This window comes from Camelus bactrianus, chromosome 23 (assembly GCF_048773025.1).
Source record: "Camelus bactrianus isolate YW-2024 breed Bactrian camel chromosome 23, ASM4877302v1, whole genome shotgun sequence".
Taxonomy (NCBI): domain Eukaryota; kingdom Metazoa; phylum Chordata; class Mammalia; order Artiodactyla; family Camelidae; genus Camelus; species Camelus bactrianus.
In genome coordinates this window covers 27,903,545-27,918,621 of record NC_133561.1, presented here as the reverse complement: position 1 = coordinate 27,918,621, position 15,077 = coordinate 27,903,545, and the positions used below count along the sequence as shown (strand labels likewise).

Below are 15,077 nucleotides of genomic sequence, written 5' to 3'. Positions count from 1 at the left end.
CAGAGTCACCTCAAAGAGGAAGGGAAGGCATATTAAAGGGAAGTTTGTGCAAACTGCATCATTAAAGAGCAGAATGGCAAAGTAGAGCTTCTTAACACCCTGGTTCTATCTTGCAACAATCGTGTGATTAATTCAGATCACTCCCTGATGCTTCTTCTCAGACAGTCAAACCACTCATTGTCTCCACCTGTTTTTGTCAAGCCGCAAGCAACAGAAATCCCACGCTCACTCCATCTTCAGTTCTGCTGGAAAGAATCTGTGTGGGTCTGGCAGGCTGTCCTGAGTGAAATGAGCACTCGGCTGATAGCCCAGGACACCTGGGTTTGTTATTCACTGAGTAACAAGTGGTTTTTACTTCTCTGTATCTCCCCTGTGTGGGAGCGTTACGTTGGAGGCAGAGAAGTAAACATAAGCTCCCTAGGTGCCTTTCGGTGTAAGGGGTCTGTGGCGTTGGCGGATACTGATGTCCTTCACTGATTCCATTTAGGGCAGGATGAGAGCATGGGAAACCAACGTTGAACATCCTCCATGTGCCAAGGGTCCTGCTGGGGCTCACCCCAGCTTATGACGTGGGATCAGGGAAATCTCAGATGCAGAAACTGTGATCGGAAATTTAACGATGCTCATCCAAAGTAACACAGTTGGTGAACGAGGGAGCCAGGATTTAATAAATTTCTCTAACTCAGAAGCCCTTACTCTTTGCACTACATCACACTGCCTTCAATAAAAGACAGGTTCATGTTACTGAGAGATGGGGGGGTTGCAAATTGAGAGACTGAGAGAGACCCAAGGATACAAATCACTCACATGCTAACGGTCAAGAAGGTTAAGTACATGAGTGATGATGGCTGGAAGGCAAATGGTAAACATGTGACCTTCTTGAAAGGACATGAGACTCAAGGTCCAGCAAAGTGTGGTAACATAGGACTTCCAGTCCAGGATTGACTGACTTATTTTCTTTTTTAAGGGGAAGCTGAAATTCAGAATTTTATGTAAAGCCACCTAATTTATATCTGCGGCACCTAGCTCATAAAAACTCTAAACATTGCAACAAGCTGAATAACATAAGACCACGCCCAGGTGCAACCCAAGTTTGCAAACTCTGGACATTGAGAATAATTTCCTCACCACGGGAGTGAGAGAGATTGAAATGTTTCACTTTGGGACCCCGGGGAAGGCCTCGTATCTGATTTCCTTTTTAGAGAAGGTGAACCTTCTGGAATGTTCAGAGCTAGGGTGCAAGGGCGCGGTGACTCAGCCAACCTACTAAGGGGCTGGTGCTCATACCGGCAGCAATTCTTTTCTTCCCTTGGGGAGTTGGGGGCAGCCTATGCCACTAAAGCCAGCAAGAGGTCCCTTTTTTCTAATAAGCAACAAATTATTTGAGGGGGACTTGGTGGAAAACTGCTTCTACCCCTATAGTTAAATCCAATTATACCATAATTACAGGGAGTCGACACACATCAGAGCTTAGCTGGAAAAGAATAGGAACACGGCAGTTCTTCAAAACGTTGGCTGGAGGTAAACCTATAATTTCACCTACTGTCGTCCTGGCAAAACTTTCCTGGGAAAGAAGATACACGTAGCTCTCGACTTTTCATCGGAGGACAACCCAGCGAGTGCCCCTCCCCACTGTGTGGCGTTGCAGCTCTGACGGTTCAGAAAAAATGCGGCAACTGAACTTATTTACAAAACAGAAATAGACTCACAGACATAGAAAATAAACTTACCGTTACCAAAGGGGAAAGGAGGCGGGGACAGATAAATTGGAGTTTGGGATTGGCTGATACAAATGACTCTGTACAGAATAGATAAACAACAAGGTCCTAGCGTACAGCACAGGAACCATATTCAATATCTTGTAATAGCCTATAAGGAAAAGAATACAAAAAACAATATGTATATATGTATAAATATATACAACTGAATCACTGTGCTGTACAGCAGAAACTAGCACAATATTGTAAGTCAACTCTACTTCAATTAAAAAAAAATGAAGAAGAAAAAGAAAGAAAGACAATAGCAAGGAGGTGTGTCTTATTTCCTTTCAAACTGGCCAAGGAATAAGGGTGGATCCATATCTCCAAGCCCAAATAGAATTAGACACTAGACCTATGGAGAAATAGGAAATTCTCATCCTTAAGTCGTTACCATCCACTACTTTTTTTTTTTCCTTGAGATGGGAATGAAGGGCACACCAAGATTTAATTAATTAATTAATTAAATTAATTAAATCTGCAAGGAAAACCTTTAGGAGTGTGTCTCATTGCAGAAAGCCTGTTTACTTGTTCATTTTCCATTCTTACGTGGAGCCATGGTCCTCAGATTTGAGGGAAATGTGTGATTGTTGTGGTTGCCAAGAGGCAGAAGAGCTTTCCTAAAGCTTGGAAGGTCAGACGGGGGCCATCTTGCAACTGCACGTTCCGTTAAGTAACATTCTTCTGCTGCAAATCCACGGACATGTCCATTTCTGTTGAAACTCTTTCAACTGCCTTCACACCAGCTCCAGGCTTCACTCTGGGGCCGAGTACCTACGGGGGAGAAACATCCTCGGGGCGGTGCTGAGGACAAGGCTGATTCTGTAGAAGTAATATCGCACTCTAATTCCCTCCTAATCCCCGCCGCACTTTGGTCACAAAGTACTTGACTGCGAGGAAGGGGAGTCGCAGTCCATTTATCGCACAGGCATTAAACCCTGACACTGTGCAGGGCATCGTGCTGGGTTCTGCGGGGAAGGGGGAAATGACTAAGAGTAGGAAAATGTGATGGGAAAATGCAATGGCAAAAGCCCTGGCCAAGGAGTCAGGAGAACCTGTTCTCGAATCTCGATTCTAACACTTCCCAGTTAGGTTTCCTCATAGGGGTTACTTAACCTCCGTGTCCATATCTGTAAACCACCTGTGTGTGAGGGTTATTCGGGAAGCCCTGGCACAACCGTCCTAAGAGAGGCATTTGTGGAGGGAAGGGTGTAATCAAAAGCACAGAGCAAAGGAACGTGTGGGCAGCAGTGCCTGGAAACAAGCAGCAGCCCAGTGAGACTGGAGTTTGGGTTGCAGGACCAGAACCAGGGCCCTCAGCATCCCAGCCCCAGCATGCTGAGTGTTACGGAGGAACACAGTGGGCGGGGGAGCTGGCCCGAGTGAAGCAGCGGGAGAACCAGTGAAGGCGGAAGGGTGGGGTCAGGGCTGAGCTGATGAATGCCCCCAGCTCTCAGGAGGACCCTGATTCGTGGCATGGCTGGTATAAGCACTCCCATCATGGCTGATTTCAAGCTACCAACACATTCAACAACCAGATGGGAAACTGTCCTGAAATGTTAGCAACTGGCTCTCACAAGCAGGTATTAGCCAGCTGTGGGATGTCTCTGGGCTGGGTTGAGGAAAATTGAGGAGCGCCAGCCAAGTCCTCAGTAGCAGACACGGAGCCCAGAAACAGAGTGCACCTGGCAACCCCTGAGTCCATAAAACCCTGCATTTTACCATTTTGGAATCTCGTCTGTGATAAACATTCACAACGATTCTGAGATTAATCCTAGTCTTAGGGGAATGTTTCTATGCATTATCCAGGCATTACAATTACGCCCATTTTACAGATGAGGAAACAGTGGCTTGTGACTTGACTAAACTGCACAATTAGCAATGAATGGAGTCTGACTCAGACTTCTCTGATCCCTCTCCCTACCCCAGAGGAGCCCATCATTTAACATTTGGTTCATTTCAGCTCAGTAAGAATGAAAGTCCCTTCCCGTGCTCCTCCCCGTTCTGAGTTTCCAACGATGCTGAGTAGAATTAGGTCATCGGTCCTCCCAACATTTGAAAGTGAATCCCCAGGGTCACCGGTGAAGCTCAGGCCCTCTTCTTGCTCAGCTCCTCGTCATCCCTTCCCCAACCCAGTAACACAAACCCCAAACTCCTTCTCACATGCTTCTTTCCGGCCCAGGAAGGTACACAGTCTCATCACCTAGAAACAGTTTGCTTCAGTCCTGCTGCATGCTCCTGCTTATTAAACTGTAGGATTATCTCATCTCATTGCAGCGACAGGGCTCTTGGACTGGTTTATTGCTCTGTTGCTCATAACTGCTGAGCTCAGCACCAGCGGTTGCTTCTCCAGAACTCAGCCAAGATGGATGAGCTGGCACCCACTAGCGTCTGAAAGCAGACATCTGTGCTCTGAGCCCCCCAAAAACGATTCCCCACCTGAAGGCTTGGTTTCTAATTGTTTTGTCTAAGGTTTGAGAACAAAGACCCAAACCTGGCTTACATCCCCCACTAACAGCTCAGCAAGTGTTGGAACCTTTAACAGAAAAGTTTTGCAACTACCCAACTCTCCTCCTCTTTTTCTCCCTCATCCATATGGCCCACTGAACCGCCCTTCTGTCACTAGAAGGTAAACCAGGCTAAAATACCCTGACCTTGTAATTAACTGCAGGTACAAGGGCGCACGTGCGCGCGCGCACACGCATGCGCGCCCCAATCCTGCCCGGTGCTGAGCTAAGCAGCCTGGTGGCCTCAAGTCCGCCCATCTCCCTTTACCAGCTCACCAGTCAGGATCTTCCCATTAAAACTTGTCCCTCTCCTGCCGAGCTGCCCTCTTTATTTAGCAAATTCTAACTGGCGTCTCATGAAACATACAAAAGCACGCGGTGAGGCAGCCAGCGGAGATCGCCAAACTTGATTACCCGAGCAGATCCATCTTACAGAGGTGCTGATGGGGAAGTTTGGCTTAGATGTTTTTTCCTCTTAGGCAGGGTGGGCTCTTTCAATCCCCTCCCACCCTTCACTCCAGACCCCCCAGGTGGTAAACCTGCATCTGGGCAGTGACCCAGGGTAGAGCTTGCGTTTTTTTAATCTTCTTCTTAGGAAGAAGGCAACGTGCCCACCCCTGCTCAGCCCTGCCACCCTAAGGAGTCCTCACACCAGATTCTCTCTTTTCTCCAGCTGGCACATTTCCTCTTGCATTTCTGAATTCATCTGGGTAGCATCTCCTCCATGAAGCTTCCTGGTCTACAAGGCAGGGATAGAGGCTCCTCTGTTAGCTCCTACCTGCTAGTACAGGGGCTATGTCCTTGCCCCTCCCTCTTGTAGCACATGTCACCATGCTGGCTCCATCAATGCACTGTGAAGTCTTTGTGTCCAAGGCCTGAATCCCAGTTATCCACTGATCTCCAGCATCTGGTGGAATATCTGGCACACAGTAGGTGCACAATAAAGGTTGAGTAAAGATATGAACAAAAGACCCCTGTCTTTCCTCTGCATTCTCCAAACCTTCTAGTTCTCCAAATGATGAGGGCCGGGAGTCAAGGACCAAAGGCGGCACATGCTATCTTTAGCTCAGCATTTTTGGGTTCCCCTCTTGGTGTTTAATAATGTGAACTGCTTCAGCATATCAAGGCCTCCTCTATTAAGAATGCCACCCCAACCCCTCTGCTTTCCTAAGGTAATGTAGAAAAATAAAATCTCAAATACCATTCTCCATGGAAATGGAAGTTTCTCTAACTCAGAAAACTTCCAGGCAAATTGGAGAGATTGTTTGGAGCATATACACATACTATATGTGTGTGTGTGCGTGTGTGTAAATAGATAGACAGATAGATGTATACACACATGTGCACACACACACACACACACACACACACACGGAGAGAGAGAGAGAGAGAGCGAGAGAGAGAGAGAAAGGAGAGGATAACTGTAGGAAATGTCCGGAGTGGCTGAGCTGAAGACAAGTGACTTCGCTTCCACGTGCTATAACGCCCCCGGGCTCCCTCCTCTGCCCTCAGCACGCAGGGCACAGGAGCGGGCCTGGAAGTTGTTTCTCTCGTGGGAAGGACTCGGTTACGCCTTGGGAGGGAGGGGCCTGGGCCTGAGAGGAGACCTGAAACAGGGCAGGCTTCAGCCCGCCTCACTTGCTCTGTGGCCTCCGGAGAATGCAGCCACCTCAGGAATGAGGGGCCTCCAGTCCCAGCCTGGAAACAGAAGAACGGACAACAAGCTATCAGACCCCCCTCCCCACCCCTGCCTCCCCCCAGAGCAGGAAACCATTTGGTCGCAGGTCCTGAGACTCTAGGAGAGTTCTGATCAATACTGGAGGGGTGTGGGGCTGGAAGAGCGAGGGGAGAGGGAGCTAGCTCCAGACCCCACATCTCCTTAGTAACCAAGGCTCAGAATTCCCCATTCGGGCCTCTCCTCACCTTCATCCAGTCCACAAATGTTTACTGAGCACTTACTATGTGCCAGGAACTTCTAGGTGCTGGCTTTCTTTTCTTTTAAGAGGTTCATGGTCGAGAGAGAGAGAGAAGAAATTAATAACCATAAGGTGATGTACTATAGAGCTGTGCACAGATCACAGGCCTGCATGTGCAGACATCAGGAAACAGTCAAGGTACAAGGGGCTGGCAAGGGAAAACCAACCCCAAACTAAACTCTTGAGAGTACAACACTTGCACCAGGCGAGTCAGCTAAAGAGATACAGTGAAGTAGGAGACACACTCACGATGGCAGGAAGGGGTTTCAATTTGATTTATTGACTTGGGTGTAGGGCTTTGGCCCCACCTGTTCAGACAGGTGTGTTCTGTACCACCTGGTGAGTGGATGCAGAAAGAATGCCTGGTCCTTCCCCTTCCCCCTGGGGGGTAAGACTTTACCCTTTCTCAAGGGGCCACAGTGACTCCAGACCATCAGCTCTCTTTTGCTGCCTGCCTGTGTCCTCTGCGGTCTGTTTTCTAAGAAGGTAGTTTTATGAGGAAGTGGTGATAGGAAAAGAAATTACCCCTAATTCTAACCCAGGAGACCACTAAGAACAAATAGAAACAAACCTCTTTTACATGGCGCATCTCAAGCACCTGAAAACAGCTTTCATATCCCTCCCTGGACTCCCCAGTCATCACTTCTCTGGACTAAACAGCCCCAGTTTCTTAATCCTTTCTCGGAGTGACTTATTTTCAAGTCCACTCACCATTCTGATCACTTTTTCTCACTTTCAGACTTGTACTGACCCCTTTTAAAATACAAAGTCCATAACTGAACATAAGAAACCAAGTATAACCTGAGCAGTACAGAGTAGAAATATCACCTCCTTTGTTTTCCATCTCATATTTCTAGTAATACAACCAAAGATAGTTTGCTCCTTTGGCAGCCACATCACAACAGTGAGTTCCATAAAGCTTACTAAAAGCTCAAACTGTAAGTTGTTTTTGTTTTCTATTTGCACTGCTGTTAAACCACATCTTCCCCATCCTATATTACTGCAATTATTTTCTGGGCCAAAGTACAGAACTAGACAGTGGCAGATGAATTAACATGTATTCCTCCTGGCTCCAGGCTCTGAGAAATCTCTCAGGGAGAGGTCCTCCTGGTTCCTCAATATGTGAGCAGAGCTGGAGGCCCAGGACCACTGGACAGCTGATAACAAAAGCTCCAGTCTGCAGGCAGCCCAAGGGGGGCTCCCCCACCTCCAGACATATACCCTGATGTCCCCAGGAGATTCCTGGGAGTAAGCTGTCTCTGTGTCACACTGTCCTTCCTGTATCCCGCTAAGAGGTCAGCCCACTCCAAATGTTGCACAGCGGGGCTCTTGGAAACCTCAGTGCTTCCTCCTTTGCTGCTCCTCCCCAGCAGAAAGAATTCCAGTTGATTCCACAGACCTTGACAGAGGACCTGAGGCACAGTGCGAAACGTGGAGGAGGAGCTGCGAATTCAGATGAGCGCATAACCAGAGTCTAGTCAGGAGGGACCGGTGGGTAAATCTAGTGCTAATCAGGTGCTAGAACCCTCGGGAGCGTTTGCTGTCTTCTCCCTGTTTCCTCAAACGCCAAAGGTGTGACAGTCAGGTATGAATCTAGAGATCAGAGCAGAGGGAGCGGCCCTGTGTTTCCAGGACCCAGAGAGGCAGGTAGGGACCAAAGATCCTCCACAGCAGAGCAGCCCCAGCTCAGGCATGCTGAGGGGAGGAGGAGTGAGGATCGGGATACACAGAACATCAACCCACCATGGGATGCCCTGGGCTGGAGACAGAGCGCAAACGCCATTAGGACGGCCAGCTCCAGCCCAGCCACCCCACCCTCCCTGCTCCATCCTCCTCTGCCCACAAACCCTCTCTGGGCAACCCTTGAAAGAGTCTGGGCAATGCCTCTTAGAGATTCGGAACTAGAAAGGGGGGGAAAGGGAGGCCCACCTGGGGCTCCTGCCTCTCGCCATCTTTGGAACAAAGAGCCAGACCGAGGGGCGGGGGCAGGGGCACTGCCAGCAAACCCCCCTGATGCGCTTCCCAGCCCCTTCTAGACCCGCCATACAAACCAGGATCCAGCCAGTCCCCAGAGCATCCTCCTGGCCCCTGATGAATCAAGCTGAGGGGAGGCCAGATAGCACGACTACAAATACGGGCAGGTGAGACTTTCCCGGCCGTGTCATCTGGGTTGTAATTTGTTTCCATTTTTCCAAACAAATGTAGAGGTCAAGGATGGGCCGGGAGGGGGAAGAATTTGTGTGTGTGTTTGGCCCTAGGTACCCCCCTTCCCGTCACCCCACATCTGGGACTGTTGTACCCCTCAGCAGACAGTCGCCTGCCTCTAGTCCTACCGGGGACCAGGGCGAGCTTCTGAACCGGAGGGTGAGGGCTCCTTCCTCAGGCTTTTCATTCAAGCCAGGTCTTAATCAACTCCTTGGCCCAGCTCATCTTTTCAGAGCCAGCTCAGATGTCACCTTCTCCGAGGGACCTCCCCTGAACCCCACAAAGTTGGCAGTTTCCTTTTAGGGGTATTCACCGTGTTTTTCTCATTGGCCTGTTTTTTCTCATCTGTCCGTGTATGTGTGTTTCTGGGTTGGGAGTTCCTCACTCACCTGGTACAGAGTTGATGCTGTCATGGAGAGAGGCAGGGAGGGAGGGCAGGATGGACAAGGGCACAGGTCTCTAACCCACAGGTATGTGTGTGTCATCTCACCTGGGGACTGCCTTCTCCCCTACATCACTAGTTGGGGGAACGGAAGAGCTGAGCTCTGATGAGGCAAACGGGGTCCAGCTGGCTGATGGTCTAGGGGAGGAGGCCGTATACTTAAGAAAGCTACCACCTGGAAAGCCTCCCGCCCCTCATCTCCAGGGGAGCCCTTTCCTTTTCCAGAAGGAGTGTGGAATGCTCCAGACAAATGCGGGGCCCTCCAGAGCTGAGGAAGGCAACATGGGGTGTCTGCTACAAAGAGCCCTTTAATGGAGGCGGATAGATCCAGGTAGATTCCAATCTCCACCCTACGCTGGCTGCATGAACTCGAGACAGAAATTCTCAGAGCCTCGGGTTTCCCATCTGTTTGGTAAGAGGTTTGGATTGGCTGATTTCTAAAGAGATGGTGAGCACACAGAATTCGGGGTCTGTGCAGGGCCGTGGGGCAGGACTGCACCACGATATACCATAGGTGGGGTTCTTTCATGCTCTTTCTTTAGTGGGAGAAGGGAGGGATCCACTTTCCCTGCACAGCAGATTTGCCTTGAGAACAAGTGGCAGTCAGGCCAGGATTCTGGGCAAAATATACCACATCTGAGGACACTTCAGCTGTCCTTGCCGTCCTGGTGAGGCAAGAGGGAGAGCTGGGGAGAGGGGAGGGAGAGGGAAAGGGGAGGGAAGGCGGGGGAGGGGAGGGCAGGGGTGGGGCCACAGTGGAGCAGGGGGAGAGGGAATTGAAATAATCAGTAGCTGACAGACCAGCCTTTTAATGGTTCCTAATGAGTTTGCTGGCTCTGTCTCTAATTCCTTTTGTCTCTTCCCAGCATCCCCTCACCCTGTAGTCTTTTCCTCACCCCCTGGAATGGAAGAGAAGCAGGTTGCAAAACCTCTTGGATTTCAGAAGCTGCCTGCTCATCACTAGGGGAGCAGCAAACTCACTCTGGACTAAACGCCAGGAGAACCCACCAGGTGGGCCTCTCCTGGGACCCAAGGGGCCCTTGATGGGCTGGGGGACCTCTGCTGGATTCCTGAAGTTCACTGTGTAGAGCTGGGACCTGGGGACATGGCTAAAAGCTCCAGAGTCCATCCCATCTCACCACACACACACACACACAGCCTCTCCTAGCTGAGGTGAGATCTGAGCATTCCCTTTCTTCCTTCCCCAGGTCTCTGGGAGGGGGGGCCAGGGCCTTCAGGGACAACGCTCAACTCATCTGAGATTCCCCAGTGATAGAGACCTCCCCTCCCTTTTCTGGTGTTTACAGAACAATAAGAAAGTAAGGTTAGGTGCAGAAGGGCCTCGCCCGCCATTCAGCCATTCACGGCCCCAGGGATGTGGGTGCCGAGAGGCGGGGCCAGCAGCCCAGGCCCTCTCCCCATTGGTCGGGCTCTGCAGGTAACCCGAAGCTCTGCGGGGAGGCGCATAAATAAAGTGGGGAACCAGTACCACCTCCTGGAAAGTGGCTGAGTCCTTCTTCCTGACCCGGGCCTTGGAAAAACCAGCTTCTCTCTCTTTTATTGTCTGTTCCCAACTTCTGTTCTGGAAGTTCCACTGAGCACCCCCATACTCCCAACTCTTCCTTTCCAGCTAACTCTGCTCCCCTCTACCCTGATTCCACTTTCTCCTGCCTTCACACTCTTTTAATCAAAGAGAGAGTGGCTCTTCTGGACCGGCCCGCAGCTCCCCTCAGGAACCATTTGTGTTCTGCACGGCCTGCTCAGCTGGACGCTTTATACAGTAAGTGCTTCTCATTTCTTCCTCCTTGTCCTCAAGTCTCAGGAGTGAAAGAACATTCCAAGACTTGGAATTCCTTTCCTGCCTCTCCTAGGCCTGTCTCTAGCCATCTCTTTGTTCTGAATGATCTTATGAAAAAACCTCTGTTTTATTCTGAATCAAGCCCAAAGCAGGCCCTGCTCTCTGAAGGTACAGACACTGGTAGTTGCAGGCGAGTCTGAAATCTCCGGACCTGGGGTGGGGTGGAGCGGGTCGGGGGAGGCTTTGTGAAACCAAAGCCGCGAGGCTACATCGGGAGGATCATTGGGCAAACAGAGGAGAGGGTGAGCTGTGGAAAAAGCCACATTCACTGGAAATCAGTCATCAACTTCCTCCAAAGCTAAAATAACTGACCCTGGCTGCATATCCACCAAATCCCCAGCCAGGTCTATGTTTTCTCGGGGATTCCCAGTGATTCCAGGCAATAAATCTGACTGATCATGGGAATCAGTGTGGTAAGGTGGGTGTTGAGCAGTTAAGTACCAAGACTGCAGCTCTGTCTGGTTTCATGGAAATTTACCCAATGAGAGGGACAGGCTGGCTTTTCAGTCCTGGGCTGGAGGATGCAGCTCTAACAGGAGATTCAGGATGTGGTTCCATTCTTCCCTTCTCATGTCCAGGTTGGTTTTATTGGGAAGTCATTTAAGGCCCAGTCCTGAGGGCGGGTAGGGGCACAGGAGAGCAGTGCATGAACTTCCTCTATAGCCAAGTGCACGTGCGGTTTGCTTCTCTGACCAAACCCCACACTGCGAGTGGCCAAGGCACAGGCCCCTGGGCCATCAAGTTGATGAAGGCATGGTGGGCAGAAGAATCTTGAACTTGAGGTAAGGGGCCCAGCGTGGGTCAAGTCTCCTAGTACAGGTTCTGGCTGGTCGTTTCCTGTTTCTGTCTTGTAACAGCTGCAGGTCTGTGGGGCGAGGGGAGGGTGAAAAGGGAAGGGCCTGCCTTCGCCGGACTCTCTAACGTCAGCGCCACCTCCTATGTGCGTGGCCTCTCACAGTTAAAGTGCTCTTACAGCCCATGTCATCTCTGAAGGATCCACCCTGGAAGTTAAGGGCCCCACGTGAGGGTGATGCGCCCTGCACACTCAGATTGAGGATTTAAAGACTCTGGCGGAGCGTGCATGTTAGGAGGGTAAGAGTGGGCTCGGGAGGGTCTGCAGGGAGAGGAATTGTCCCTTTTGCCCTGAGTTGGGCTGACACCCAGAAAGGAAGCAAAGACTCCTTCCATCCCAGAACTGTTTCCTCCCATCATCCCTGCCATTCTTGAACAGAGCCAAACAGGTTGGTCTCTTTCTTCCATTTCTGGCTGTGAAATGGTTCAGAGGCAGTGCAGGGGAATATATAGTTTAGGTCATTCACAGGCAGGGCGCTTTTCTTTCTTATGATGGAGAACTGGGAATACTTACCAAAAAAGCTGATGGGGATGGGAGAGGATGGGCCAGCCTCCACCCCATCAGTACCTCAACCCCTGCCCCCAGCACACCCTGTGTTCACACCGACCAGGGAAGTGGGGCTCTCCCCAGCAATGCCTGGAGCCCCCAGCCCTTGTGGAAGAGCCTTTTACAGAGGCCCAGTGCCCAGGGGGTTGGATGCAGGGGGGTGGGGAGAAGCCACGTTATAAGCTACTGCCTCCCTGCTTCGGGTCAGAACAAGCCCCAGGAAGAAAGGATTCCAAACAACAGGGCGGATCTGCCCGAACTCACCCCGTCTGCGTGTCGCTGCTGAGAACTGCCTTTTACGGGGCTTACGCTGAGCCCAGGGCATGTCTGAACACAGCGAGGAAGGGGCGGGGCGGCAAGTACACAGCAACTGGTGGCTGGCATTTCTTTTAGGAGGACAGAGAGCTCTCAGACGGTGGCCATCCTCCCTGTTTAGTTCAGTCTCTGAAAGCCAGGTTATCCCCTCCCTCCCGACACCCCCATGCCCGCACCCAGAGATGACGTAGGGACGCCATTTCCCAGCAGGATGGGAAAGGATGTGGGGCCACCAGGACAAGTCTATAGGAGGGAGACCCAGGAGGTTCACCCTCCTGCACCCACCTTGGCCCCCGCAAGTGCACCCGGCTCCAGCCAAGGTGCTCTGCCTATTTCACACCCACAAATGGGCCGGCAGAGCCCTGCTCGCTCTCTTTGGACAGTGCCTTCTGGAGAGGAACGCCCCTGCCTCTGCCTTCCACCGCCTTGGTAAGCAAGTTCAGAGTAGATGGATTTTCCTAAAGCAATCTCAGAACCCCTGCCTTCCGCAGCCAGGACCGACCACACCGAGCTGTTAAGGCAGACGCAAAAGGGACACAGACAAAGGGGGAGGACAGCCAGCATCCCAACTAGGTAAACACAGAGAAGTTTCCACATGGACTTGTGTGGGATGGCTACGTCCAGGATCCCAGCCCCGCCGCGCCATCCCCACCACTCAGCGCTGTATGTGCTGCAGACACCCGGTGGCGTCTTGGTGAGCAGGCTGTCACCAGCTCCTGGAAAGAAGTGAGCCTGGGGAGGGTGTGAATACTCAGATCTTTCACACCTCCCAAGTCTGTGATTCAAGGATCCTGAAAACCTTTGGCCAGGCAACGACCCTGCGTGCAGAGGCTGGGGTTGCCACATGGCCCACCTTCTGAGAAAAAGGCCTCAGACCGTCCATGTGTTTCTCTTGTCCTTCATTCCACCGGAGTCTGTCTTATACCCAACCAGATTTCAGTGGAGTGAAGTTCAGGAGGCGTGGAGCTGACACCGGAGCAGCCCCACGACAAGCGCATCTCTGACTTGGAAAAGGAAAGACCAGTGAGGGTGTGAGAGATGGAGGCATCATCTGAAATGTGTATCCTTCTGCAGAGAGGACGGGCGGCGGGCCGACTGGAGAAAGCACCGTGATGGGAACTGCTTGTCCTCTCTCAAATGGACGTGTTTTCTGTAACTCATAAAAATTAAAAGTTGTCTGTTGGCTGGAAAGCCTGCCTCTGTGATTCATGCTGTGGGATGCAGACTCCCAGGTCTTCTAAGTTACCTCCCCTTTGGGCTAAAAAAGAGACATGAGTTTGAACAACCGACACAGGCCCCCTCTCTCCTCGGGATCTCCAGGCAGGTGGCTGGAACTCTGTTCACAGTCGGCAAGGAAACTTCCTGCCCTCAGGCTCCCCGCAGTGCCCACAGGACCTGCAGCATGGGGTAAAAAACTCTTATCAAGATTTTAAAAACCCATTTATATTGTAATAAAATAAATGTAAGTAAGATTTAAGTGAAGGCAGATTGCAGATATTCGAGACGGTATACAAGATATATCTCATACAGTAGGGGTGTAAATTCTGTAAAGGTTAATGCACTTAAACATCGTTGACACATTAAAATGTCAGGTCCAACATTAATCATTTACCAACTGTAATTGCCTTTCTCAGAGTCTCTTCTCCCCCAAGACATATGCTTAAAACACCAGGCTTGGTGGAAATCTGGGAGGGAAAAAACAAATAGTACTTCTCAGCTGTCAGGGTCTGTGATTTGCTTTGATAGACTGAGCACTGATTTCATTGGCTTTACAGTCCTGTGTGACTTTCCTCCCCTCCCCCCCCCCACATCCTTTAGGAAAGGAGTGGTTGTGGGGAGGAAGGCAGGCCCCTAAGTCCAAAGGAGATGCCCTAATCTTTTTGTTAATTGCCCCTTCCTCAGGTAAATGGGGAGCCAGTCAGCTAAAGAGGCAAACTCTGAACAAAGCCTGGCTCCGACAAGTCTTCAGAAAATTTGATTTTCACCTCCAGAATGTGCCCCAGCCAGCAAAAGTCAATAGATGCCCTGGCCTGGCCGAGTGGTGTTTTTCTTCGTAAAAGAGACTCCAGCTTTGTGAGCGCTGCCCTGGCCAGCACTTGGGTATCCAAGCCCCCTCCCCTAGCCAGTGACCTCTGAGGGGCGGGGCTCTTCCCCCAACACCACCCTCCCGGGGACTCCACCTGTCAGGAATAAAGGGCTCCCAGACCGCAGGAGCCAAGAGAGGTAAGCCTTTCTTCAAAATATCTTCCTGCCTGCTTCAAATTCATAGGATTTCCACACCTCTTCCCTGTCACCCTCACCCCTTCCTTCTGAGGTCCTCGGGCAACAAAAGGGTGAAGAGGCCAAGGCGAAGGCAGGTTTTGAAAAGATGTTTACCCACAAAGGTTATGCAGGGAGTGGGGTTGGGGTCGGGGTCAGGGTACTCAGGGCTAATGAACCAGCAAATACCTTCCATTCAAAGTTCTGAAAGAGTAAAGGGCACAAAGCAGACGGGAGAGGCATTTCCATTTGCAGCTGGGGTTTGAGCCTGACCACCTGGAATCTTTTTCAAGCAAGAAAGGTGTGTATGTTTGTGTGTGTGCATGTGTGTGTCACCAGCTCCAGTGGGGCTGGAACCA

At 50.9% G+C, this 15,077-nt stretch overlaps 1 long non-coding RNA gene across 1 annotated transcript; it reads left to right on the top strand.

Annotated features, from left to right (window-relative positions):
- Positions 1-10,378: 10,378 nt before the first annotated feature.
- Positions 10,379-13,650, top strand: LOC123615164 (uncharacterized). The gene is made up of 2 exons (XR_006722719.2): positions 10,379-10,667; positions 13,393-13,650. It is a non-coding gene; the product is annotated as an uncharacterized LOC123615164 (long non-coding RNA).
- The last annotated feature ends 1,427 nt before the right edge of the window (positions 13,651-15,077 follow it).